Source organism: Geotrypetes seraphini, chromosome 3 (genome assembly GCF_902459505.1).
Source record: "Geotrypetes seraphini chromosome 3, aGeoSer1.1, whole genome shotgun sequence".
Lineage (NCBI taxonomy): Eukaryota > Metazoa > Chordata > Amphibia > Gymnophiona > Dermophiidae > Geotrypetes > Geotrypetes seraphini.
In genome coordinates, this window is record NC_047086.1 from 17,880,760 (window position 1) to 17,907,905 (window position 27,146).

At 42.6% G+C, this 27,146-nt stretch overlaps 1 protein-coding gene across 1 annotated transcript in view; it reads right to left on the bottom strand.

Annotated features, from left to right (window-relative positions):
• The window catches only part of GRIK2 (glutamate ionotropic receptor kainate type subunit 2), a 1,206,237-nt gene that overhangs the window by 666,301 nt on the left and 512,790 nt on the right, over positions 1–27,146 (bottom strand). The window lies entirely within an intron of this gene.

Below are 27,146 nucleotides of genomic sequence, written 5' to 3' on the forward strand. Positions count from 1 at the left end.
TTCCTTCTCAGAAGAGCTTAACAATCTAACTTGGACAGACAGGCCATGACATATAGAGTTGGGGATGCAGAACCCAAGGTGAGAGAAGTCGAAAGCACTCTCAAAGAGGTGGGCTTTTAGCTGGGCCTTGAACACTGCCAGAGACGGAAAGTGCCATAGGGATTCGAGCAGTTTGTTCCAAGCAAACAGTGCAGCAAGACAGAAGGGACAGAGGAGAAGAAGGGCACAGATAGGAGGGACTTATCAGCTGAGTGGAGCTCACGGGGGGAGGGAACCTAGGGAGAGATGAGCGAAGAGAGATAGTGAGGGGCAGCTGAGTGAATGCATTAATAGGTCAGTAAGAGGAGTTTGGATTGTATTCAGAAACGGATGGGAAGACAATGAAGTGACTGTAGAAGAGGGGGGTAACATGAGTATAGTGGTTCTCATGGAATATGAGCCATGCATAGTGTGACCATATGGCTCCAGAAAAAAGGGACGGATTGAGACATCCGGGTTTTACTTCCATTGAAAGCAACCAAGATGTCTCAATTTGTTCTCCTTACTTCCATTGCTTTCAATGGAAGTAAAACCCGGATGTCTCAATCCATCCCCTTTTTCTGGAGCCATATGGTCACACTAGCCATGCAGTATAATTCTGGATGGATTGCAGGGGAGAAAGATGGCTGAGCGGAAGACCTGAGAGTAGTACGTTGCAGTAGTCTAAGTGTGAAGTGATAAGAGCGTGGATAAGGGGTTTGGTAGTGTGCTCTGAGAGGTTGGGTCAGATTTTGGTAATATTATAGAGGAGAAGTGGCAGGTTTTAGTGATATGTTGTATCTGGGCAGAGAAGGAGAGAGAGGAGTCAATGATGACCCTGAGATTGCAAGCAGACAAAACAGAGAGGATTAGAGCGTTGTCCAGAGACAGAGAATGGTGGAAGTGGGGAGGTGGGTTTAGGCGGGAATATGAGCAACTCCATTTCAGATATATTCAGTTTTAGATGGCGGTGAGACATCCAGGCAGCAATGTCAGACAGGCAGGCTGAGATTCGGGTCTGGGTTTCAGTAGAGATATCAAGTGCGGAGAAGGAGATCTGGGAGTCATCAGCAAAGAGGTGATACTGGAAGCTGTGGGAGGAGTTCAGCACTCCAAGTGAGCAAGTGCAAATTGAGAAAAGGAGTGGTCCCAGGACAGAGCCTTGAGGTACACCAATCGATAGTGGGAGGAGGAATCGCCATTGCATTCACTGAAGGTGCGATAGGAGAGTTTGGAAGAAAATCAGGAGAGGGAAGACCCTTGGAATCCCATTGAGGACAGCGTATCAAGGAGTAGGTGATGATTATTATCAAAGACAGCAGATAGATCAAGAAGGATGAGGACAGAGTCGAGGTCTTTGGATCTGGCCAGGAACAAGTCACTGGAAACTGGAAGCAAGGGTAGTTTCCGTGGAATGCAGCAAGCGAAAGCCTGACCGAAGCGGATCAAGAATAGTTTGGGATGAGAGGAAGTAAAGGCAATGGTGGTGAACAGCACAACTTGGAGAAGAAGGGGAGAAGGGTGATTGGGCAATAGTTTTAGGGGGAAAAGGGGTTCAGTGAGGGTTTGAGGAGGGGTGCGACAACGGCATGTTTGAAGGCATCAGAGACAGTTGTAATGGAGAGCAGTAAGTTGAGGATGGAACAGATAGGAAAGATGACCATGGGCGAGATAGCGATGAGTAGTGAGTGGGAATCAGATTGAAGGAGCAGGTAATGGGTTTGTAGAATGAGAGAAAATGTCTGATTCCTCCTTGGTGATTATGGAGAAGGAGAAGGTGTTGAGGGGAGGTTAGCAGAAGGGATGGGTGGAAGAAGGGGAAGGGAGGCAGCCTGGTTGAGAGTACACCTTCTCCATGATAAACTCTTTCCTGATGTTGCTGTTCAGTTTCCCCCCACTTGCAGCTTCAGTTCATGTCCTCTAGGTCTATAGGTCTCTCCATTTTTTTGGGAAAGATTTGTTCATATATATCATTCAAATATTTAAATGTCTGTATCACATCTCAAGTTTTATTTTTCTAAGCACTTTTAACCCTTTCAGGACCAAGGGACATATTTGTCCCATAACTTTAAAATCCTATAAATTTTGATTGGGATAGTCTACAGTTCTAAATTTGATATGTACGGATTCCATATGATACTGCCTTTATGTAAACAAACTGGTTCCGACATTCATTCATTAGCGTCGTTGCCAGATTGACGAGAAGATTCACTTGCCACACTGTCCATAAGCCAGAAGTGTGATTTTTTTAAAAAAAAAATAATGATATTTCACAAAAAAAAATCAATTTTTTGGCATCTGCAAGCCCTTTTTACCATAAAAATGTCGTCAAAACCACAAAAATTGGCCTACGATCCTTATGGTCCTGAAAGGGTTAACAAAAGTAGAAAGCTTTGCTTCCTTCTTTTCAAACATCGGAGGCTTTTCAGATATCTCTGGAGAGATATTTTATCTAATAAGTCAAATAGCTATTTGCATTGAAATAAAAATATATATTATAGCTGCTCTATAGATTGATACATTAAAAAAAAAACCCTAGCACTTGAGTCCTTCTCCTTCCCATCCTAAATCAATCATCCAGAAGTTCACTTCCAAAGACTGCCCTGAAGATGGATCTGGAAATTTATTTGAAGGGGCTTTCGGCACATTAACGTAGGAAGGAATTAATAAAGTCTGATGTGGTTTCAAGTGCACGCGGTATTAAAATGCGTCTATTCAAGTTTCTGTGTCTGCCAGATTGTCCTTCATCGCCTTTGTTGGAAATCTGCTGCTGAAACCTCCGTAAAGGGCTTCAGATGGTGAGACGCTTTTTTTTTTTTTAACTAACACTCCTCTAACAGCTCTTGAAAGCAGGGCCATTCTTAATCTGAACAGAGGACTGGCAAGAGGGAGGTGACAGGGGCACCCAGGATCAGAAAAAGCTGCACGGCTCAAGCAGAAATACCCTCAGTTAATTCAAAAGTGGATTTGCCGCAGGAAAGAACGGATCAGGTTAGGTTCAGAGGTGTCTATGCTTTTCAGCACACTTCTTATGGCTGTGGAAAGAATGCCAAGATTCCGCTGCCTTGTCACGATCCCAGAAGTGCTCTGGTGCTAATCCTGTCCAAGGTCTTACTTTCGGCACGGATTCTGAAGGATTCCAGCAGCGATTTCCTTCGGCCAGGATAAAATGGTACAGTTAATTTTACAGAACTTGATAGCACACTTCACCACAAAGCCTGGAGCGTGTTGCCGATCCAATAAATAAAATAATAATTTATATCAGTTTCAAACATTTATAAGCCAAACGTAAGGAAGTTCTTCACTCAGAGAGTGGTAGAAAGCTGGAACGCTCTTCCGGAGGCTGCTATAGGGGAAATCACCCTCTCATCCTTTAAAAAAATCCTAAAAACCTATCTTTTTAAAGACGCATTCAGCCTATCACTCACTGACCTGAAATCATAAGCTTTTTTTCTCTTTTAACATCTTTGAATTTTTTACCCTTCCTCTCATTTACTTCCCTATTGTTTTTCAACTCTAACAAGGAATTGTAACTTTTCCCCCGCTTACCCCCCACGATTCATGTTAGTCCTATTCTGTAAGTCTGAAATTATTTTATTGTATTCACTACCCGTTACATCACTTAGGAAATTAAATAAGCAATTCATCAAACACTAACAAAAACTTAAACTTGAAACTTGATCTTTGACCTAAGGGCCGCCACGGAAGCGGGCTGTGGGGCACGATGGACCACTGGTCTGACCCACAGCGCCAATTCTTATGTTCTTATGTTCACTCTATCATTGTAGGTAGTCTGATAGGAATGTTTAAAATCAAATCCACACCAAGCAACTTTATTAAGCTGTTAAGATGCTAAATTGCATTTAATTCTGCAAAAATTGAATACCATGGAATATGCTCAGACATCCTGTGGGACCAGTGCATTAACCACATGCTAATTTTTCTTTTTTAGGGACATGTCAGGGGAGGAAAGTGAGGCTGATTCTAAGGAATGGGAGATTTTGAATCAGGCCGCAAGCCATTGTGAGAACCCGCTGAGAGGCACATTATTTAACTTCAATGCTAAAAAATGCAAAGTGATGCACCTGGGTAAAAGAAATCTGTGCAGGACTTACACGTTAAATGGTGAGACCTTAGTTAGGACCACGGAAGAACGGGATTTAGGAGTAATCATTAGTGATGACATGAAAACTGCCAATCAGGTGGAAAAGGCTTCCTCTAAGGCAAGGCAAATGATGGGTTGTATCCGTAGAGGTTTTATCAGCAGGATGCCAGAGGTCATAATGCCACTGTACAGATCCATGGTGAGACCTCATTTGGAATATTGTGTTCAATTCTGGAGACCACATTACCGGAAAGATGTGCTGAGAATGGAGTCAGTTCAGCGGATGGCCACCAGGATGGTCTCGGGGCTCAAAGATCTTCCGTATGAAGTAAGGCTGAATAAATTGCAGCTGTACTCACTTGAAGAACGAAGAGAGAGAGGGGACATGATCGAGACATTTAAATATATCACGGGTCGTATCGAGGTGGAAGAGGATATCTTCCGTCTTATAGGACCTTCTTCCACCAGAGGGCATCCGCTGAAAATCAGGGGAGGGAAATTTCATGGGGACTCCAGAAAGTATTTCTTCACTGAGAGGGTGGTCGATCATTGGAATGAACTCCCACGGCAGGTGATTGAGGCCAACAGCGTATCAGATTTCAAAAATAAATGGGATATTCATGTGGGATCTCTAATGAGGTAAGGGCAGGGGGTGGTGAGCAAAATCAAAGAGAAGGGTCAATAGAGTGGGCAGACTTGATGGGCTTTGGCCCTTTTCTGCCGTCATTTTTCTATGTTTCTATTTTTCTATGTTTCTATTTAATCGCTGTTTGGCAATAAAGAGTAAGGGTCTCCCCTGAAGATGATCTGTGTGATTGACGACGCAAGGTGAATCTTTGCCTTAGTAAGACAGAACTTCTCGCCAGGTCTCTGCTTGGATGTAGTCTTAACAGCATACCATCCTGGATGTTTCAGTACTTGAAAGGCATTAATGTGGAACCCAATCTTTTCCAGAGAAGAAAAAACGGGAAAACTAGAGGGTATAATTTTAGGTTACAGGGAGGAAGACTCAGGAGCAATGTTAGGAAATTCTTTATCATGGAGAGGGTGGTAGATGCCTGGAATGCCTTCCCGAGGGAAGTGGTGGAGAGGAAAACGGTGATGGAATTCAAAAAAGCGTGGGATAAAAATAGATGATCTCTAATTAGAAAACGAAGGATGTAAATTAAAGAACTAAGGCCTGTATTGAACAGACCTGCACGGTCTGTGTTCCATATATGGTGATTCGGTGTAGGGTGGGCTGGGCATCAATGGGAACTCCACTAATATGGAACATGACCCCAAAAGAAGTATGAGAAGAAACTGGAAGTCCTAAATATGTATACTCTGGACGAGAGGAGGGACAGGGGAGATATGATACAGACATTTAAATCATTCAAAGGCATTAATATAGAACCAAATCTTTTCCAGAGAAAAGAAAATGGTAAAACTAGAGGGCATAAATTGAGGTTGCGAGGAGGAAGACTCAGGAGCAATGTTAGGAAATTCTTTATCATGGAGAGGGTGGTAGATGCCTGGAATGCCTTCCCGAGGGAAGTGGTGGAGAGGAAAACGGTGATGGAATTCAAAAAAGCGTGGGATAAAAATAGAGGATCTCTAATTAGAAAAAGAAGGATGTAAATTAAAGAACTAAGGCCTGTATTGAACAGACCTGCACGGTCTGTGTTCCATATATGGTGATTCGGTGTAGGGTGGGCTGGGAATCAATGGGAACTCCACTAATATGGAACATGACCCCAAAAGAAGTATGAGAAGAAACTGGAAGTCCTAAATATGTATACTCTGGAGGAGAGGAGGGACAGGGGAGATATGATACAGACGTTTAAATCATTCAAAGGCATTAATATAGAACCAAATCTTTTCCAGAGTAGAAAAAATGGTAAAACTAGAGGGTATAATTTGAGGTTACAGGAAGGAAGACTTAGGAGCAATGTTAGGAAATTCTTCTTCACGGAGAGGGTGGAATGTCCTCCCGAGGGAAGTGGTGGAGAGGAAAACGGTGATGGAATTCAAAAAAGCGTGGGATAAAAATAGAGGATCTCTAATTAGAAAAAGAAGGATGTAAATTAAAGAACTAAGGCCTGTACTGGACGGTCTGTGTTCCATATATGGTAATTCGGTGTAGGGTGGGCTGGGCATCAATGGGAACTCCACTAATATGGAACATGAGGATGTTGCTGGCTAGACTCTACGGTAGATATCCTGCAAACAACGGGATGGTTGGATAGGCTGGACGGCAACATCAGCATTTGGAACCTAGGACAACACCAGGTGGACTTTACAGTGTAAGACCCAGAAATATCAAAGAAGAGAAGTTAATTTAATCATAATTTAATTTTTAATGGATATAACTAATGGGCAGGCTGGATGGACCATTCAGGTCTTTATCTGCCGTCATTTACTATGTTACTATGAAACGCTGAAGTGCAAGGTGTGCGTTGGGAGTGGTGTCAACCTTCAAAGATAAGTGTCGCCATTTTTTTTTTTTTTTTTTTAGAAGCTTTGAAACAAACATTCTTGATACCTTGTGCTCTCATGTGATTTTTTTTTTGTTTACTGCATCAAATTGTTGCCATTGTGAGTTAGTAAAAAGATTAGGCATTTATAGGACTTAGGGCTAGATTCACTAAACCCTCCGATTCTGTCCCAACGATCGCAAAAAACAGTTTTACTGGTTTTGCGATCGTTCCCCAACCCTGATCCGATTCACTAAACTGCTGCTGATCAAATCTCCTACCCGATCCCATCCACCCATGCAAATGAGGGCAAATAGCATGCAAAAGAAGGAAGCCATCGAAAGGAGGAGGCTGAGAGGGGTCCTTCAAGATAATGAAGACTTAGTAGATAAGGACAGGTTGTTCACCCTCTCCAAGGTAGGGAGAACGAGAGGGCACTCTCTAAAGTTTTTTTTTAAAAAATATTCTTTATTCATTTTGAAAACTTACAGCAAGCGTACAGGAATATATCATTAGTAACAACAATAACACTTATAATTCTCATATAATTCTACAAGCATAAAAATTATATCCCGTCCCACCCACCTTCTTTCAAATATTATAATCAATTATATCATAAATATAATATAAACACATAATTTAGTGAAATTTCCAGAAAAACTCCCTCCCACCCCCAATGTGTACATATATTCATCCAAGGAAATTTATGTTTACTCCTTACAATATCGTTCCAATGGCCCCCAGATCTTTATAAAATTATTATAGTTCCCTTTCTGTATTGCAATTGCTCTTTCCATCTTAAAAATATGGCATACCGAATTCCACCAAAATGTATAATTAAGATTAGTATAATTTTTCCAGTTATTGGTGATATGCTGAATAGCAACCCCAGTCAAGATTAATAATAGTTTGTTATTATGTGCTGATATTTGACTTTTTTTCCTCTTAGCCATGCCAAACAGAATAGTATCATAGGATAATGCAATATGGTTTTCTAATAGACAATTTACTTGAGTCCAAATTGAATTCCAAAATAATCTTATACAGGGACAATGGTAAATTAAATGATCAAGTGTCCCCGCTTCCAGATTACAAAGCCAGCATTTATTAGACTTAGAGCTATCTAACTTTTGTAAACGAACAGGGGTCCAAAACGCTCTATGCAACAAAAAGAACCAAGTTTGTCTCATAGATGCTGACACTGTACATCTCATTCTCCAAGACCAAATTTGTGGCCATTGAGATGCAGAAATTTGCTGCTTAATCTCAATGCTCCAAATGTCTCTAAGACCGTTTTTTGGTTTTTTATTCATATATCCAGATATTAATTTATACCACAATGCGGCTTGATGTCTCTAAAGTTGAAAGGGGATAGATTCCGTACCAATGTAAACTAAACTAAACTAAGCCTTAGGTTTATATACCGCATCTTCTCCACTGAAGTGGAGCTCGACACGATTTACAGAGTTTAAAAAATATGGAAAGAGAGAAGAGAAAGAGTTTACAAAGCATAAAAAGAGGGGATGTAATCAGGAGAAGAGATTATTATATGCTAGAGAAGAGCCAGGTTTTCAGTTGTTTTCGGAATAGTTGGAGGGAGTCCAGGTTCCGCAGCGGGACAGTGAGGTCGTTCCAGAGGCCGGTGATTTTGGAGAGGAGGGATCTACCCAGTTTACCTGCGTGGAGGATGCCATGTAGAGAGGGGAAGGATAGTTTATGTCTGTGGGCAGATCTGGTGGTAGTTGGTGTCGGGGCGAGGAAGGATAGAGGGATTAGGGGCGGAAGGATGCCGTGAAAGATCTTGAAAGCCAGGCAGGAGCATTTGAAATGAATTCTGGAAAGTACTGGGAGCCAGTGAAGATTGGTAAGTAGAGGGGAGACGTGGTCATATTTGCGTTTAGCAAAAATCAGCTTAGCCGCAGTGTTCTGGATAAGCTGGAGTCTGCGAAGACTTTTTTTCGTTAGGCCTAAGTAGATGGCGTTACAATAATCGAGTTTGGATAGGATGATGGATTGTACAAGGACGGTGAAATGCTTTTGGTGAAAATAGGATCTAACTTTCCTCAGCATGTGGAGGCTGAAAAAACAAGATTTTGCCAGGAAATTCAGGTGATCGTTGAGGGAAAGGGAGGAGTCGATAGTGATGCCAAGGACCTTGCTTGAGAACTCAAGGTGTAGAGCAGGGCCTGTGGGTAGGGTGAAGAGGGCGGGCAGGTGGGCTAATTTTGGGCCGAGCCAGAGTAATTTTGTTTTTGATTCATTTAATTTCATCTGTACTGAGAGGGACCAGGCATGAAGTCTCATTATGCATGATGTGATGTTCTCTTGGAGGTTTGTAAGGTTTGGATCTGTTTCCAGGAGGATGAGGATATCGTCTGCATATGTGTAAATTGTTTCAAGGGGGTATAGTTTAAGGAGTTTCAGGGAGGTCATATATATGTTGAAGAGAATAGGGGATAGGGGAGAGCCCTGTGGAACACCACAGGATGGTGTCCATGAAGCGGATTTGGAGCCGTTTGTGTTGACAATGTAGGAACGATCGCGAAGGAAGTTTGAGAACCACTTTAGGACAGAAGAGTCTATCCCAATCTCGGAAAGTTGGTAGATTAGTATGTCGTGATGCACGACGTCGAAAGCCGCGGAGAGATCAAACTGTAGGAGAACAGCAAATTTGTTTCGGGCGTGTAGTTGTTCCACCTTTGAGATTAGGGAAACTAGGAGGGACTCGGTGCTGAAAATGTAAGGAAGTTTTTCACCCAGAGAGTGGTAGAAAACTGGAACAGTCTTCCGGAATCTGTCATAGGGGAAAACACCCTCCAGGGATTCAAGACAAAGTTAGACGAGTTCCTGCGGAACACAGGTACACAGGTAGGGCTGGTCTCGATTAGAGCGCTGGTCTTTGACCTAAGGGCCACCGTGGGAGCGGACTGCTGGGCACGATAGACCACTTGTCTGACCTAGCAGTGGGAATTCTTATGTTCACTAAAACACTGATTGGGTTTGCCAATCCACTAGTAAGCAACTGCTAAGGACCAGTCGCTTACTATCCTTGCCGTCTCTCCTGTCCTCTTCCACCCTTACAACCCCAGATAAAACAACCAAACTGTAAAATATCTTTAAAACCAGGGGCTTGCAATGCACTTTTTGCAGAATATATAAAAAAGGTTTTTAACCTGAAAAAAAGTGCCCCCCTCCCCGAACCCAAAAATATCCCTGCCCTGCACTGATGCCCGCCACCACTACCAAATTATGGCAGGAGGGATTCCCACTCCCTCCTGCCATCGGGCCCGGTTCCACTGAAAACCAAAATAAAACTTCACCGACGCTGCCCACCCACCTCCTCCCCGCATGCGCACACGAATGACTATGCAGGAGGGATGCCGCCCCCCCCCCCCCCCTCACTGGACCTTTAAAATGTTGGGAGCAGGAAGGGTGCTCAGTCCCTCCTGTTCCAGGCCTCCAATGACGACAAACTGCGGCCCTAGTACATCACGTGATGCATATTAATATCAGACACCTAATATGTGCTGACTTAGGATAAAATATTGTACTGAAATTATGTACGGTATGTTTAACCTGTAACCCATTCTGAGCTCTTTGGGGACAATGGAATAGAAAACAAATAAATAAGTAACTATTTGACATCACAATTGATGCATGAATTAAGTTCATTTTAAAGTATGATGTATTTTGCCCTTATTTCTATACTGATCGAGTGACATATCAATCACTGTCAGACAACCCCAGAGAATCAATCAGTTACTACATAAGCTTAATAAAGCGTGTATTCATTTGGAAAGTTTCTTCATGTGTTCATAGATCAATACACTTCTCCCTCCGTATTTGCTGTGAAAGGGGATTAACAGAACCGCAAATACAGGAAAACCGCGAATAACTTTTTCATATGTTATTCGCTGTTTTCTATTAAAAACCACTGTGAATATGGCGAAACCACAAATAGCACGGTGGGAGACCTGGCCTGTTCCCGAAGGAGAGGCAAAACACGGTGGAAAAAAAGTGCCGGGAATCGGCGATTTTCTCTGTAAACGCTTGGAATCAGCGATTTCTTATGCAAGCTGATGTCATTTGGGGGGAGGAGCCTGCAAGCTAAAAACCGTGAATAATCGAAACCGCGAATGCTGAAACCACAAATTCGGAGGGAGAAGTGTAGTTCACAGGGCGCCAAACGGTAAACTAATATTACCAATGGTGCATAGTATTTTCTAATCTTAGCACATAGGCTTCATGTAGCTTGCTGGTACAATAAAACAATCTTTTGATGACATACTTCATATGTGAAGGAATATTCAAACACTTCTGGCTTTTGACACGAGCCGTGCTTCTCATCTGTTACTTCAGGAAGCCAAGCAGAAATGTTTTTTTGTTTTTTTTTAATGCTTGTGAACAAACGTAACTCCTTAGAATTTGTGCTTATAAATGCGTACGAAAATAGAGAGCAGTTCTTTTGAAATCTAAAAATGCTAAACATGACGTTCTGGATGGTACCTTAATCCTCTAATCGTCACAACTCCAAATACTGCAAAAGGGAATGAATAGACACCCCGTGAAACTGGCGTCAAAACGAGGCATAAGACATCAGTACGTCATGAACCAGCTGAGAGAGCCAAAACAGTGAAAGTGTTTAGATGTTTGAAAGTCCCATTCTCAAAAGGCTCACTATTCACGGGGAAATTTAAATAACACTAATTCACACAAAAAAAAACCCACCCCATTCAACCTCCTGATTTAGTCTATTTGGATATACTGTATTAAGACGAAAAATCAATCGCTGTTCCTGGCTCCAAATGGCTCTTGACAGATCTCCTCCTCGGGGCAGCGAGATTGTTTCTAACACCAAAACCTTGAGGTTCTCCAAGTTATTAGAACATTCTTTCCAGTGTTGCACCAAGGGGGCCTCAAGGATTTCTCTCCGAATATGGCTAAGACGATCCTATATGCAATTGCGATCAGCCCTTATTGTGCACCCTATATAAATTTTAACCCACGGGCCAAAGATCATGTAAACTGATGCCATGGTAGAACAATCAGTAATGCCTCACAGCACAAAAGAAAATCCAGGTAGATTTACCAAACAAAGAACAACGTCCATGGCTCAATGAAGACTGCAAAACACTGGAGACTGATGATATAAATTCAGACTTAGTCAACTCTTCTCTTAAATTATGATAAAATGAAAAAACAAAATGAGGTGGAGTCTTAAACTCCTTATGGAACCTCATCACTTGCCAGTGTTGTTTGATAATCCTTTTGATGGCAAAAAGCTTCAGGAGAGTATGGCAGAACACAGGTCAAACCTGCACTTGTGTGTGTATGGTGGATTGCAATAATGAATTCCGAGGAGCATACAGAGTGTGTATAAATGAGTACTTAATGATTTTGGCTGGATAACCCCAAACAAGGAAACATTTCATCATTTCTTTAGAACGTTCAACAAATTCTTCTCTTTGAGAGCATAAATGATGCAGATACAAAAACTGTCCCACCGGTAGATTATTTCTGAGATGTCTCGGGTGAAAACTGGTATACAGCAAGAGATTGCTGCGATCTGTCTTCATGTGAAAAATGGTAATAGAAAAGCAGGAACCTTCAATTGTTATGAAGATATCCAAAAATGATACTTTAATATAACTGTTGGAGAAGGTGTACATTACAACTGTCAAGCCAACTCAAAAACAATTGAAAGAATGTGGCCGAACCCGTCCATACCAAAAACATACCATCAATGTACCTCTTCCACACAAAAAAAAAAAATATTTTGATGGAATTCAGACAAATACATATAGTCATCCTCAAATTTAGAAACATAGAGGCATGCAATAGAGCAGGGGTGTCAATGCTCCTCCTCAAGGGCCGCAATCCAGTTGGGTTTACAGGATTTCCCCAATGAATATGCATGAGATCTATTAGCATACAATGAAAGCAGTGCATGCAAATAGATCTCATGCATATTCATTGGGGAAATCCTGAAAACCCGACTGAATTGCTGCCCTCAAGGTGGGACTTTGACACCCCTGCCATGCCACATGTCTGAAGAAAAAAAAAACAATTATCAAACTTAAAAATAATTTTACTTAAGGCGATGTGGGCCATAGAGATTAAAAAAAATCCATCCCAGCGACTTTCAATACCTTTTGCCTCAAGATGATGTCATACTACTGCTACAGTTTCAGTCTGTGGAAAAGCAGTCTAACAACACTCCCCGATGGACATCTTCACAAGATTGCAAGGTCAAAATTATAGATGTAGTATCCTTCATATAAGATGCACTTTTCTGTACTTCTGATTTGAGGTAAAAAAAAAAAAAAAAATCAACAAAGTTGGGCAGTGATTCTAGAAGTGAACCAATGCCAGACACAATGTGGCGCCCCGGGGGATCCGTTGCAGATGTATGAATCTTAGGGATAAAATAAATGACTGGCATAATCGGGTGATATTGAAATAAAAATTTGAAATCCCATTCAGAAATTATTTTACTCTCCAAAGCTTGAATGAGAATTGCTCGAACCATATCCTGTAGATATGGAGTAGGATCTTCTTCAAGTTCCTTATAATACGTGGTGTTCACAAATTTCTGATTAGCTTCTGATACATAAGAATTGGTATCAAGGATAGCTATACCTCCTCCCTTATCAGCAGGACAAATCACAGTGGACCTGTCCTGTGATAGGGTGGAGATGGCTTGCCTCTCATCCCTGGTGAGATTTTGCATCCTACCTCCAGATTGTAACTCATTGACATCAGAGATTACCAGGTGCCCGGGGGTACCCAAAGAGATTTCTTCCTCAAAACCAATGTGTCATCATCTTCCACGTGTGAAGTGCCGGCCTCTTTGGTGTCAAAGAATATTGCCAATTTACACTTACATATGAATTTTAAAAAGTTGACCCCAAAGTCTGATTAAATCTGCCCATGGGGGATAAATGAAAGTCCAGTATTTAAAAGAGACACTTCCACTGCAGAAAGGGATCTATGAGAAAGACCGAATACATTCATAGAAGTTGTAATGTAGGAACTCAACAGGGATTTCTGAGATCTCTTACTGGACGTCTCGCTGTTTGATTGGAGGCTTGTTGACGAAAATTTTGGTTTCCTGTATTTGATTGAGAACCATCAGCTTCACTGTGACTTTCTTTGGACTGTGACCAGTATTGCGCTCTTCCTCAGAAATGTCAGTTGATGGATTAGTATAAATTGTTGGCCTGGAAAATTTCATCTTTTCCCATTTTATCCATCCAGTTGTATACAAAACCTTTTACATAATCGTTCGCATCATGTTTAAAGTCTTTTTAAATTTTCATCTGTTTTATCTCCAATTGAAGATTAAAGATTGAACTAGGCCAGTTACTGGGCAGACTTGTACGGTCTGTGTCTGTGCATGGCCGTTTGGGGGAGGATGGGCAGGGGAGGGCTTCAATGGCTGGGAGGGTGTAGATGGGCTGGAGTAAGTCTTAACAGAGATTTCGGCAGTTGGAACCCAAGCACAGTACCGGGTAAAGCTTTGGATTCTCGCCCAGAAATAGCTAAGAAGAAAAAAAAAAAAAAAAAAAAATTTAAATTGAATCAGGTTGGGCAGACTGGATGGACCATTCGGGTCTTTATCTGCCGTCATCTACTATGTTACTATGTTACTATGAAGTTTATCCATCTCCACTTTGAAGGAAGCCATGCGTTCATTAAAAGTGTCCAAAACCAATGAGGCACCGCCTCCAGAACCACAGCTTGAGGAGACGCTAGGTGCTGAAAATGTAGGCCAGGGTTTCACAGGCCTACATTTACGGTGCCTAGGGTCTGTCCAAATCATGGCCAGCGGCGTGTAGTCTACTTCCGGGCCTCGGTGTCACTATGCGTTGCTAGCCACCAGGGACCTATGCGCCAGTCCCGGAGGCCACGTTGCAGCACCATTTTGGGGAGGGTAATTACTATTTAATTGATTTTAAATGACGCAGTCAACGCAGCCAATTACCAATTGAAAACAAGTTAGGCGGCATTTTATTCTGGAGGAGCAAAAGCTTGATGACAAAGATTTAACAATCTCTGCAGTGCATCCCGATATCGCATTTCTTGACGAGAACAATGCTTCACATATGAAATCATTTCTGAAGGTTGGTTACTTTTCAGTTGCACGCTATGTTCCAAAATATCCTAAAATTCATGCTTTTCTTACACAAATTCTATAAAGGGACACTTAATTTTAGCTGCCAAAATAGATAGGCACCTAAAATTAGGCACCTATCTTAGGGCTCCTTTTATAAAACGGGGGTAGAGCTTTTTACCGCAGGCCGGCAAAGTAAATGCTCCAACGCTCATTCAATACCTACGAGCGTCGGAACATTTATCTCACCATCCCGCAGTTAAAAACTCTACCGTGCCGAGCTCTACGCTTGTGGAGATGGTGCGGTATACAAACCTAAGGTTTAGTTTAGTTTAGTGTGGTTTGAGAAAAGCCGGCAATAGTTAGTAAACTGGCTTCAATTATTTGCTTTAACAAGCTCATAATTGAAAATAAATAAATTGGATGATAGGCACCTATCTTCTTAGGCCCAATTCTACAAAAACCAGACATCTAGCAGCGCTAACTCCAAAGTAGGTGTGGTTAGGGGGTGGAGAAGTGCTTAGGCCTGGATTCACGAACCAGCAGGGATATCAGCAGCCGCATATCGCGTGTCAATCACGCATTGGCGCCCATCTTGCAATAGCACCGATACGAAAGGTAGGCATTAGAGATGTAGGCCAGGGTTTTTTGAGCCTACGTTACCAGCACTTACCTTCACAAGAATCACACCTACGTAGATGCCATGCCTAGGCTGCCTAATGCCAATTCCAGCATTGGCCACGCCTACTTTGGCATTTGGCAGCCTAAAGCACCGACGTAGGCGTGATTTCAGTGCCGATTTTCTAAATCTTGGTTAAAAATGCTGTTTGGATGGCATTTTTTTTTCCAAGCTGAAAAGTCTAATACAGGGGTCCCCAAAGTTTTCAGGATTTCCCCAATGAATATGTATGAGATCTATGTGCATGCACTGCTTTCAATGCATATTCATTGGGGAAATCCTGAAAACCCGACTGGATTCGGCCCTCAAGGAGGGACTTTGGGGACCCCTGGTCTAATAGAACTTTTATTGCCTCTTTGCCATAGAAATAAGCATATAAGGAAAGTTTGTAATAAAATTTATAATTTGAAAAAAGTAATGTGTCCAGACAGAAAGCTTTTATTTCTCCATCAAGAAGTAGGCTACATTTCAGTTCCTTTGTTTACATCAGGGGGTGTCAAAGTCCCTCCTCGAGGGCCGCAATCCAGTCAGGTTTTCAGGATTTCCCCAGTGAATATGCATGAGATCTATTTGCATGCACTGCTTTCATTGTATGCTAATAGATCACATGCATATTCATTAGGGAAATCCTGAAAACCCGACTGGATTGCGGCCCTCGAGGAGGGACTTTTGACACCCCTGGTTTACAACATGTGTGGTATCAGGTTTCACTTGTAGTAATTTTTGACTCGTTAAATCTTCCTGATAGCCCTTTAGGAGCTGGTTGAGTAATGTCTTTTTGTTATTTGGTCGCTGGATGGGGAGAGGTGGGAACATAAGAACATAAGCAATGCCTCTCCTGGGTCAGACCTGAGGTCCATCATGCCCAGAAGTCCGCTCACGCGGCGGCACAACAGGTCCAGGATCCTCTATTTATACCCTTCTATCCCCTTTTCCAGCAGGAAATTGTCCAATCCTTTCTTAAACCCCAGTACTGTACTCTGCCCTATTACGCCCTCTGGAAGCGCATTCCAGTAGTCCACCACTCGTTGGGTAAAGAAGAACTTCCTAGCATTCGTTTTGAATCTGTCCCCTTTCAACTTTTCCGAGTGCCCTCTTGTTCTTTTATTTTTCGAAAGTTTGAAGAATCTGTCCTTCTCTACTCTCTCTATGCCCTTCATGATCTTATAAGTCTCTATCATATCCCCTCTAAGTCTCCTCTTCTCCAGGGAAAAGAGACCCAGTTTCTCCAATCTCTCAGCGTATGAGAGGTTTTCCATCCCATTTATCAAGCGTGTCGCTCTCCTCTGAACCCTCTCGAGTAACGCCATATCCTTCTTAAGGTACGGCGACCAATATTGGACGCAGTATTCCAGATGCGGGCGCACCATCGCCCGATACAATGGCAGGATAACTTCTTTTGTCCTGGTTGTAATACCCTTCTTGATTATGCCTAGCATTCTATTTGCTTTCTTAGCGGCTGTTGCGCACTGTGCCGTCGGCTTCATTGTCATGTCCACCATTACCCCCAAGTCCCTTTCTTGGTTGCTCTCATTCAATAATATCCCTCCCATCGTATAGTTGTACCTTGGGTTTCTGCTTCCCACATGCAATACTTTACATTTCTCAACGTTGAACTTCATCTGCCATCTCGCCGCCCATTCCCCCAGTTTGTTCAAGTCCCTTTGCTATTCTTCGCATTCCTCTTTAGTTCCAGCTCCACTAAATATTTTTGTATCGTCCGCAAATTTTATTATCTCACACTTCGTCCCTGTTTCTAGATCATTTATGAATATATTAAATAGCAGCGGCCCGAGCCCTGAGCCCTGCGGAACACCACTCGTGACCCTCATCCAGTCCGAGTAGTGGCCCTTCACCCCTACCCTTTGTTTCCTACCCGCCAACCAGTTTCTGATCCATCTATGTACGTCTCCATCTACCCCATGATTCTTCAGTTTCCGGAGTGCCTTTGAACTCAATCACTGCCATTTTGGCTCAGGCCAAGTTCTCTCTATTGGGGATCTGAAACATGCTTGTATAATTTTGATCTTGAGATGAGAAACATGGCGCCAGCTTCTTGAAGAGCTTGTGGATTAAATCTTTCTCTGTGAGCCAAAAACTGGCCATCGTCATTGCTTTTTCATTTGATTTACCCTTCTTTCCGTAGTCAATCAACCGCTCTGCATAAATCTGCAGCTCATCAGCCCGGGCCCAGGTGGTTTCGATCCTCTCGTGTCAGACCAGGCCGGTGAAAAGGTGCCGCAACATGTCGATCCTGGAGCGAGGCCCGAGCCCCAGGTGCCGGGCCACGCGCCCATGCGAGATCAACACAGCGCCGCAAAGACACATAACGGCCTGCCACCAGATGGCATTTTTAACAGAGGTACGGGCACCTACCGATGCCTACAAATTCGACCCTGGTTTGAGAATCTGGGCTTTAGGCCCCACTACATGCAATTCTCTAAAGGACTTGTGCGCCTAACATAGGCCTTTAAAACTCTGGCCTACACTACAAGCGCCTAACACCCTCTTCTACGAAACCGCGCTAGTGGTTTCTAGTGCGGGGAGCCGCGCTGAATGGCCCGCTCTGCTCCCGATGATCATAAGAACTCAATGAGCGTCGGGAGCAGCGCGGGCCATTCAGCGCGGCTCTCTGCTCTAAACACCGCTAGCGCAGTTTCGTAGAAGAGGGGGTAAGTTTTAAGTTGGCGCAATTCTGTGAAAGGTGCCTTTAACGTTAATGTAATAGGCGCCATTTACAGAATGTCCCGCCATATTGACAAAAGCACTCCCACATGGTAAGATCTACAAAATGGACTGGCTTTGCTGGAGTGTGGAAAAGGAACTTTTACACAAACCCTCTTTCATCTTTAATAGTAGAATGCAAAATTTTTCAGTACTGTTTGATTCATCATCGCTGTTTGGAGAAGGTTAAAAGACTGAATACCTTGATGTGAAAATTCATCAAGTCTTAAAAAATAACTATGTCCGATGGAAACCTGTTCCTTGAGAGGCGTCAGCTAACAAATCTATCAAACTATGGTTTTACATGAATTGAACAGTAAAACTGATAAATGGAGGCAAATTCTTGAACGGCTTTATTTATTTTAAAAGCTTCTACCCTACGCTGCTATGAAATAAAACATACATAAAATAGCATGTGCAAATGAAAACTTTAACATCGAATGATGCTGCTATGATCATTTCACCATTCAATCTCTTTTTTTCCACTGCAATTATTCATTAAAAAATGCTTGAACAAAAAAAAACTGCATCCATAATAATAATACCTTAGTTAGCGCATGCGCACTACGATTGAAACTCCTTGCCTCAGTGCCACGTTAAAACTCATGCGCGGTATAACAGAACCGCAGAGCAGGGAAGCGTCTCAGCGCACGATATGCTGTCAGTATTCCAGACCAGGGTCCAAGCCACACTTCAGTGGCAAAAGGGGTCAAATAGGAGAAGGAAACTAGGAGCTGAAAAAAAGGGGTGGGTGGGAGAAGGGGGCTGGAGCTGGGGTCGGTATTGTAAAAAGGGAATATGTCAGAGAAAGGTGCTAGGAGCTGGGAACTGGCAATGGGGATGTGTAAGAGAAGGGGGATGGGGCAGAAAAGGGATATGTGTGAGAAGGAGGCTGCAAAAGGGACATGTGAGAACAGGGGGCTGGAGGCTGAAAGGGAAAAGATGGGAGAAGGAGGCTAGGGGGCTAAAAAGGGGTTTGGAGCTGAGGCTGAAAAAAGGGGGCATGTGAGAGAAGGGGCTGAAAAGGAAGACAGGTGTGCTAAGGAGACTGGGGCTAGAACTGAGGGCTGGAAGAGTAGGTATGAGAAGGGGGTTGGGTTTGGGGGCTATAAAGGAATGTGTGAGAGAAGGGAGCTGGGGATGAAAAAGGAGGAGATGGGAGAAGGGGGTTACAAAAGGGGGCATGTGAGAGAAAGGGGCTGAAGATAGGAGCTGGAAGAATAAGTGAAGGGGGAAGGGGGAATGGAGAGGGAGTTCTATGGAGGTGAAGGACAGAGAAAAGGGAAAGATTTTTAAGTTGGTGAAAAAAGGAGGAAATAGAGAAGGTAAAAGGGGAAATGGGAACCTGAATATGGGGGTAAGACATAAGAAGAATAGCCATAGGGACTTTAGATCATCTTTTGTTTTATTGTCCCTATATCTTAGCCTTTTGGAATTCCATCTGGGATCAAGTTACATTGTTTTTTGGAAAATCATGTAGCACTATCTTATGATACGGTATTAGTTGGAACAGCTATGAGAAAAAAAGAGTCAGATATCATCATTTAATAATAAACTTTTATTAATCATGACTGGAGTCGCTATTCAACATATCACCAACAACTGGAAGGATTGCAGTAGACTTAATTTCAACTTTTGGTGGAACTCATTATGTCACATGTTTCAAATGGAAAGATCATTAGCTGTACAAAATGGAAATTATAAGACTTTTATTAAAATATGGGAGCCATTGACATCTTTTTGTGATGATTAAACACCAGTTTTTCTATTGAAATATACACCATAAATAATAGAGAGGGGGAAGGGTTCTTATTATATTGCTCATTTTAATAATAATAATAGGGAAGTGGGGTGGGATATGGGTTTATATATTCAATTTATGTTTTTCTTGATAGATTTACAAGTGACGTTTTCAATATTATTTATGGTCATATTTGTACACTTGTTAAAAGTTTAAAAATGAATAAAGATTATCAAAAAAAAAGAAGAATAGCCCTACCGGATCAGACTCATCTATTCTAGCACCCGTTAATGTAACGGGCTTAAACACTAGTTTTTCATCATTTTGTAAACCGCGGAGCAATATCACGTACAGAAGATGTAACTGACCAGGTAAAGCCTTCCACATCAGAGGCCCAGCTAATGAAAGTGCCGAAGCTCTAGTCACAGAGCAACGTGTGGCCGATACCGAGCCTAGGGTGAGCAGGCGTTTGGATTTCCACGGACACGCCCTCCTTTTGAGGACATGTCCGTAGGTCCGGACGGCTTTTCAAAACCTGGCACTTTGTCCGGGTTTTGAAAAGCTTTCCTTTGTGCCGGGAGGGCACCCACGCATGCACAGATATGATGCGATGACGCCATGTACCCGCGTGACAGCACTGCTTCACATATGCGCATGCACAGATGTGCTGCTCAACGAGAACAGGCAGTGGGGGCAGGCCTGGGGCTGGAGGCGGGGCCGGGGCGGGATCGGGAGCATGACGGGCGGGGATAGGTGGGACTGGGTGGGCCTGGGGGGGACGGGTCTAGGGCAGACCTAGGCAACTCTGGTCCTCGAGGGCCGGAATCTAATTGGGGTTTCAAGATTTCCCCAATGAATATGCATGAGATCTATTTGCATGCACTGCTTTTAATTGTATGCTAATAGATCTCATGCATATTCATTGGGGAAATCCTGAAAACTGGATTGCAGCCCTTGAGGACTGGAGTTGCCCATGTATGGTGTAGGGCAGGGGTGTCAAAGTCGGTCTTCGAGGGCCGCAATCAAGTCGGGTTTTCAGGATTTCCACAATGAATATGCATGAGATCTATTTGCATGCACTGCTTTAATTGTATGCTAATAGATCTCATGCATATTAATTGGGGAAATCCTGAAAACCCAACTGGATTGCGGCCCTCGAGGACCGACTTTGACACTTGTGGTCTAGGGGTTCCGGATTTTCCAGACAGAAAATCTGGTAACCCTAACCAAGCCCAATGTTAACCATACCGATGACACCAGAATTATCTGGTGAAATTTAACATTAGCTTAGACGGTCACCAGTGTTAGGGAATTGCGGTAGGTGAGGGGTCAGGGATTAAGGGATAAGTTAGTGGAGAGAAATATGGTGAGGTTGGGTAGGTCAGGAGGTTTGTAAGGGGGGTTGTGATTGGTGGAGGTGGAAATCTTTTCTTTCATGCGTAAATCAAGGAAAATTACATCATTTTCTTTTCCAGAGATAAATTAAAAAAAAAAATAATAATATTTGACATCATTATAAGAACATAAGAAAACATAAGAGTTGCCACTGCTGGGTCAGACCAGTGGTCCATCATGCCCAGCAGTCCGCTCACACGGCGGCTCTTTGGTCAAAGACCAGTGCCCTAACTGAGACTAGCCCTACCAGCGCACGTCCTTGTTCAGCAGGAACTTGTCTAACTTGTCTTGAATCCCTGGAGGATTTTTTCCCCCATAACAGCCTCCAGAAGAGCGTTCCTGTTTTCTACCACTCTCTGGGTGAAGAAGAACTTCCTTACATTTGTACGGAATCTATCCCCTTTCAACTTTTCAGGGGTCAGGGGATGGTAGAACTTGAGTGGGACGTCGGAGCAGGCCTTAGCCTTTGCTTCATGACTGGTGCAGAGTAACATAGGGCCCAGGACAAAGTCCTGCAGTTTAACAGCGTAACTAAGACGCATGCTTGTGAACTGGAGATTCAAAGAGTATATGTCAGTGGAAGAAGGTTAAACCAAGACACTGATTCCTCTGGCTGGAGAGCAACAGCCCAGAATAATTGGCCAGGAAAAGGCAGCCAGCAGCCTTTCGAATCTGTCTCACAGGACAGCGGCTAGAAAGGCGCAGGAGAAGCTGTGAGCAGGATTCTGGAAGCTATGCCGTGAAAAGGTAAATCTAGAGGAAAATATTTACTTTTAATTCTTTAGAAAAAGTACATATATTGATTTTTGGGCTCTGGGACCCGTTAAGGAAAATCTTTAGGGCTGACTGACCCAGATTAATTTTAAATTGGAGATGCTCCAGCTTCTGTTAGACTTTTTTTTTCCCCCCTTTTCATTTGTTCTCTCTGTTAAAATAACTGCTAGGATACATTTGCAAGTGGTTTGAATAAAACTGAGCTGTTTACTGAGCAGCGCAAAATGGGATGTAGAGCATTTCCTGGTGACGTTACCTGGCCTCCAGGAAGACAAGATTTAGAGGTGCAGAACTCAGGAAGGGATATGGTTAGACTTCCTAGAAAAGTGTTGGTAAAGGAGAAAGACTTGACTTTTTGAGGGGGGGGGGCTCAGCCTATTACTCACCAATAATAAATAGATATATTCATCAAAATAGTAATACACAGGAGTAGCGTTGATAAGTCAGAATTAAGCAGTGCTTTCAAGGATCATCAGACTGCCACCAAAGTAGCTTAACTCGTTGTGGCTTGAATTCATAGATCCTATTTGAACAATTTTTCTAATTTTTCTTATTGCTATTTAATCTTTTTTATTTTTTTATTCATTTTCAAAATACAATTCAAGATATACTTGTACAGAGAACTTTTAAGTCAAGAAAATCTACAAAACAAAGAAAAAAAAAAACTTCAAAATACCAAGTTTAACTTAAATCAGCTCAAGTCCACAAAAGATCCAAAATGTAATATATAAATGGAAATCAAGGAAAATTAACATAGGAAGAATGATACGGGTAACCGATATGGGCATCTAATACATTCTATACCCCTACTGAAGCTAAGGGGTGACAAGTCCAGGACAAATGTCAGGAAGTTCTGCTTCACGCAGAATGCTCTCCCAGAGGAGGTTATTACGGAATCCACCGTTCTAGGATTCAAAAGCAAATTAGATGCGCATCTCCTTACGAGAGGCATAGAGGGATATGGGTGACGGAAACGACATCAGGTGTACACCTGACTGGGCCTCCGCGTGTGCGGATCGCCGGACTCGATGGACCATGGGTCTGATCCGGAGAAGGCAATTCTTATGTAATGTTCTTTCTTTTCTTTCTCAAGTCGGGAAAGAGAGAGGAAAGCAGTCAGCTGGAAGGGCTCACAAAAAACATATTTTTGAGAATTATATTGGGATAACAAAGGTAAAAAGTTGCACCAAGAGCTATAATTCCTGGTTTTTTAACATAAGAAATTATTTTCTACGCCTTTGTGTATCCCTAGCCAAGCCGGGAAACATTTGTATCTTGAATCCCAAAACTTCTTTTGCTCTATTTTTAAAGAAAAGTCTCAATATCCAGTTTTTGTCCAGCGTCAGGGCTAAAGTTGCCACCAATGTTGCCGAAGTGGCCATTTCTCTATCTGATAATTCCAATAAAGCTGATACATCTATTGGTCCGTGATTATTTTCCCGTTGCTGGTTCTGATTTTTTGGGTAAATAGTAAACTTGTGTAAATGGAGGTAACGAATCTTCAGGCACTTCTAGTATTTCCATCAGGTAACGTTTTAACATTTCACGAGGAGTGGTTGTTATAATTCGTGGGAAATTAATCAATCTGATATTGTTACCTCTTGAAAAATTTTCAGATGTCTCAATCTTCCTTCTTAAATTCACATTATCTTTCATTAAAATTTCTTGGAGTTGTTTGGAAGATTTTAATTCATTTTTGACACTATCTATAGATATCTTAGAGCAGGGATCTCAAAGTCCCTCCTTGAGGGCCGCAATCCAGTCGGGTTTTCAAGATTTCCCCAATGAATATGCACTGAAAGCAGCGCATGCACATAGATCTCATGCATATTCATTGGGGAAATCCTGAAAACCCGACTGGATTGCGGCCCTTGAGGAGGGACTTTGAGACCCCTGTCTTAGAGTCACCGATATCTTGTTTTATCTGGGTAATTTCCTTTTCCTGGTTTTTTATTTTCCCTTCCACTTGCACTTACTGAATATTCACTGTTTTTACCAAATTGGCCACCAGATCCCACAAAGCGTCCAAAGCAACTTCTTGGGGCTTAACTATAATAGGACATTGCAAGTGTGTATGTAAAAGATTTTGCTCACCAGCCGGTAGCTCTCCTCCACTTCCACTAGCCTGGGTAAGTCCAAGTTCTGCTATTACGGCATCACCCTCCATACTCAGGCTCTCCTGCAAAGCCTGTGAGCCCGAGTCGGCTTTTGCCACACAGCTCCGTGTGGCCTCTGGGGGAGAACACATCCTGACTTCCGGTAGGTTCTCAACCTCTGGGGAACTGGTTGCCCGGGGATGCGAGGGAGAAGCTCTAAAGTCGGGACTCAGCGTGGTCTCCAAACTACGCAGAGACACTTCCATTCCGCTTGCCTGGAGTGTCTCAAGGGGCGGAGTCCCCGACGGCACCATGATGCCCTGCATTTGCCTTAGCATTTCTTTGATGTTGCCGGTGGTTACTGTTCCGGGGCGCTGCGAGGCTCCAGCGGTGCTCCTGCCCCTTCTTTTCAGCATATCGAGGTATATAGAACAAGCAAATTTCTCCGATATAGACTATCAGGAAAAATCTGCACCAGTGTCTGCTCAGTAACTTGCATCAGCAGCCATCTTGGATCCCGCCCCTCGACCATTGCTGTTTAATCTTATTAGTTATTTAGAACATAAGAATAGACTTACTGGGTCAGGCCAATGGTCCATCAAGCCCAGTAGCCCGTTCCCATGGTGGCCAATCCAGGAAACCAGTACCTGGCCAGAACCCAAGGAGTAGCAACATTCCATACAGAATCTCAAAGAATAGCAAGATTCCGGAATCCCAGAGAGTAATAAGATTCTAGAATCCCAAGGAGTAGCAACATTCCATGCTACCGATCCAGGGCAAGCAGTGGCTCCCCCATGTCTGTCTCAATAACAGACTATGGATGGACTTTTCCTCCAGGAATTTGGCCAAACCATTCTTGAAACCAGGTAAGCTATCTGCTCTTACCACAACCTCTGGCAATGCGTTCCAGAGCTTAACTATTCTCCGAGTGAAAAAATATTTCCTCCTATTGGTTTTAAAAGTATTTCCCTGTGACTTCATCGAGTGTCCCCTAGTCTTTGTCATTTTTGACGACTTGAAAAATCGATCCACTTGTACCCGTTCTACCCCACTCAGGATTTTGTAGACTTCAATCCTATCTCCCCTCAGCCGTCTCTTTTCCAAGCTGAAGAGCCCTAACCGTTTTAGTCTTTCCTCATACGAGAGGAGTTCCATCCCCTTTATCATCTTGGTCGCTCTTCTTTAAATCTTTTCTAGCGCCACTATATCTTCAGGGGGTCTGGAGAATCCCCAACCCGATCTCTGCTTTTTTTCTATGTTTGCTTTTTGTTTGATGCAGTTTGACTGATTGAGCAGGCTGTCTGCAAATGAATTACGTTGCATGAAGCAAAAAGTAAACAATAAAATTTAAAAAAGCAAGGCTGTAGAGCTGGGGACTCAATTAATTTATTTAACTCGGTTTATATCCCGTCCTCCTCAGGGAGCCCAGAACGGGTCTCCTGAAAGCCCTCACTGCACACTACTGGAAATAATAAAAATTATTATTACAATTCTTTTCTTTTTTTTGTATGCAAAGTTCTAGTAAGCAAGTACACCTCCCCCTCCGTATTCGCGAATTCCTTATCTACAGATTCGCTTATTCGCGGTTTTAAATCACAAAATGCATTTTCATTTTTCAGGCTATTTTAAGCCTTGTAAGCCCCCCTTAAGCCTTACCTGGTGGTCTAGCGGGTTTTCGGGGCAGGAGCGATCTTTCCACGCTCTTGCCCCGTGCAGATCGCTCACAGGAAATGGCTCGAGAGACTACAGGAGCTCAAGGCAGCCATTTCCTGTGAGCGATCTGCACGGGGCAGCCACGTGGGAAGATTGCTCCTGCCTGAAAACCCGCTAGACCACCAGGTAAGGCTTAAGGGGGGGCTTTCAGGACTTAAAATAGTCAGGGGAAGAGGGAGTTAGGGGCAGAACCAACCCAAATATCATTCGCGTTTTTTAAATATTTGCGGGTGCTCTGCCATTAACCCCTGCGAATACAGAAGGGGAAGTGTAAGTATTTTGAGAAAAGTGAATTGTTTGACAGTACTTCTCCTGCTGCGTTGAGCTGAACGTAAGGAAATAAGCATGATCCTGTTATAAGAATTTCCCGTAAGATACAGAGTGGAAATGTCCTATAATGATCGATGAGTTCAATTTGTTCTTACAAATTCTTTATTCATCCAAAACTCAATGACTCCACATATACATGTTTCGGCCCAAATGGCCTGCTTCAGGAGTCGTTGTTGGAAATATGCATTTTGTGATCAGTTCTATGGTATATTTATTAAAAGTTTTTTATGTTTACTTATATTGCATCATGATTTTCTATGTATTTTATTTATGTGATGGTTTCATTGTGATGATTTTTAATGTTTTACTTCTGCCTGTTCTTGTAATGTAAACAAAAACTGTGGATCCAGATGTTCTGGAGATAATTTATTAAACACTGACATATAAAACCATGAAAATTCAATTTAAAAAGTACAATGATAAAAAATACAGTGATAAAAATCCAACCGGACCCTACACGGTCCGTGTTTCGGCGAACACACCTTCCTCAGGGGTCATATAAAGAATTGGACTGAAACCAGTCTATTGTCTTTAAACCTGTGAGCAAAGACCACCACAGACAAGCTGAAATAGCAAAAAAAGTGTCATGAATTTGTTTATATAAATGATATTCTTTTGTGAATATGTTTTTAAGACAATTAACACGTAATGTTTACTTATGCATGCCTATACTTTGTAGACTCCATTTCGGCTGAAACATGTACATGTCGAGTCTTTGAGTTTTTAATGAATAAAGGATTTTTAAGAACAAATTGAACTCATTGATCATTATAGGACATTTCCACTCTGTATCTTGCGTCTTTGAGTTTTGCGGATTTGGTTCTCCTGCTCTTTGCATCAGAATTTCATGTATGTGGTGTCCCAAGCTTGTTTATAGCATGTTTCAATCATTCCGGTTTTAGCCTGATAAAAACTGCCTTTTTATGCAAAGAATTTGCTACGATATTTTTTTTTTTTTGCCACAGACAATCACCAGGATCAAATACGAATTAGCACAATTTT